The following is a 2500-nucleotide window of genomic DNA, read 5'->3' on the forward strand; positions in this document are numbered from 1 at the left end:
TTTTCTCTCAACTTTGGCATGCTCGGAGAGAAAAAAAGGCAGGTAAAGGTTGTGGATAAAAAAGTAAAAAATTGCCAAAATACTTTCTGGGCCCTCAAAAAAAGGCCTACTCCTCAACGCCTGCTCCCGTCCATGCCGAACCGCGTTTTCTATCAACTTTGGCATGCTCGGAGAGAGAAAAAAGGAAAAAAAGAAAAAAAAGGTCCAGTAAAGGTTGTGGATAAAAGTAACCGGCTTTGGAGAATTGCCTGAATCCTTCCGGCGCTGTGAAAAAAAAAGACCAAAAAAAAGACCTGGTCGTCAACGCCTGCTCCTGTCCATGCCAAACGGCGTTTTCCTCTCAACTTTGGCATGCTCGCTGAGGAAAAGGCAGGTAAAGGTTGTGGATAAAAAGTAAACGCGCTGTGGAGAATTGCCCAAATCGTTCAGGCGCCGTGAAAAAAAGAAAGACGTAGTCGTCAACGTCTGGTCCCGTCAATGGCGAAGGGCGTTTTCTCTCAACTTTGGCATGCTCGCTGAGGAAAAGGCAGGTAAAGGTTGTGGATAAAAGTCCGAAGAACCTCGCTACAATTGCCAAAATCTTTCCGCTGCCATTCAAAAATGGACTACTCCTCCACACCTCCTCCCGTCCATGCCAAACGGCGTTTTCTCTCAACTTTGGCATGCTCGGAGAGAAAAAAAGGCAGGTAAAGGTTGTGGATAAAAAAGTAAAAAATTGCCAAAATACTTTCTGGGCCCTCAAAAAAAGGCCTACTCCTCAACGCCTGCTCCCGTCCATGCCGAACCGCGTTTTCTATCAACTTTGGCATGCTCGGAGAGAGAAAAAAGGAAAAAAAGAAAAAAAAGGTCCAGTAAAGGTTGTGGATAAAAGTAACCGGCTTTGGAGAATTGCCTGAATCCTTCCGGCGCTGTGAAAAAAAAAGACCAAAAAAAAGACCTGGTCGTCAACGCCTGCTCCTGTCCATGCCAAACGGCGTTTTCCTCTCAACTTTGGCATGCTCGCTGAGGAAAAGGCAGGTAAAGGTTGTGGATAAAAAGTAAACGCGCTGTGGAGAATTGCCCAAATCGTTCAGGCGCCGTGAAAAAAAGAAAGACGTAGTCGTCAACGTCTGGTCCCGTCAATGGCGAAGGGCGTTTTCTCTCAACTTTGGCATGCTCGCTGAGGAAAAGGCAGGTAAAGGTTGTGGATAAAAGTCCGAAGAACCTCGCTACAATTGCCAAAATCTTTCCGCTGCCATTCAAAAATGGACTACTCCTCCACACCTCCTCCCGTCCATGCCAAACGGCGTTTTCTCTCAACTTTGGCATGCTCGGAGAGAAAAAAAGGCAGGTAAAGGTTGTGGATAAAAAAGTAAAAAATTGCCAAAATACTTTCTGGGCCCTCAAAAAAAGGCCTACTCCTCAACGCCTGCTCCCGTCCATGCCGAACCGCGTTTTCTATCAACTTTGGCATGCTCGGAGAGAGAAAAAAGGAAAAAAAGAAAAAAAAGGTCCAGTAAAGGTTGTGGATAAAAGTAACCGGCTTTGGAGAATTGCCTGAATCCTTCCGGCGCTGTGAAAAAAAAAGACCAAAAAAAAGACCTGGTCGTCAACGCCTGCTCCTGTCCATGCCAAACGGCGTTTTCCTCTCAACTTTGGCATGCTCGCTGAGGAAAAGGCAGGTAAAGGTTGTGGATAAAAAGTAAACGCGCTGTGGAGAATTGCCCAAATCGTTCAGGCGCCGTGAAAAAAAGAAAGACGTAGTCGTCAACGTCTGGTCCCGTCAATGGCGAAGGGCGTTTTCTCTCAACTTTGGCATGCTCGCTGAGGAAAAGGCAGGTAAAGGTTGTGGATAAAAGTCCGAAGAACCTCGCTACAATTGCCAAAATCTTTCCGCTGCCATTCAAAAATGGACTACTCCTCCACACCTCCTCCCGTCCATGCCAAACGGCGTTTTCTCTCAACTTTGGCATGCTCGGAGAGAAAAAAAGGCAGGTAAAGGTTGTGGATAAAAAAGTAAAAAATTGCCAAAATACTTTCTGGGCCCTCAAAAAAAGGCCTACTCCTCAACGCCTGCTCCCGTCCATGCCGAACCGCGTTTTCTATCAACTTTGGCATGCTCGGAGAGAGAAAAAAGGAAAAAAAGAAAAAAAAGGCAGGTAAAGGTTGTGGATAAAAAAGTAAAAAATTGCCAAAATACTTTCTGGGCCCTCAAAAAAAGGCCTACTCCTCAACGCCTGCTCCCGTCCATGCCGAACCGCGTTTTCTATCAACTTTGGCATGCTCGGAGAGAGAAAAAGCAGGTAAAGGTTGTGGATAAAACTCCAAAACCTCGCTACAATTGCCAAAATACTTTCTGGGCCCTCAAAAAAAGGCCTACTCCTCAACGCCTGGTCCCCAGGCACGTGCTGGGGGGCCTCAACTCAGGCTCTGCCCAATGTGGATCAAGGTCCACCTTCGCAGCGCCTTATGCGACACCCTGGTTGTGGGGGACGCGGCGTGGCGTGGCGGATCGCTCCGG

This window comes from Babylonia areolata, unplaced genomic scaffold (assembly GCF_041734735.1).
Source record: "Babylonia areolata isolate BAREFJ2019XMU unplaced genomic scaffold, ASM4173473v1 tig00022302, whole genome shotgun sequence".
In the NCBI taxonomy this organism is placed as follows: Eukaryota; Metazoa; Mollusca; class Gastropoda; order Neogastropoda; family Buccinidae; genus Babylonia; species Babylonia areolata.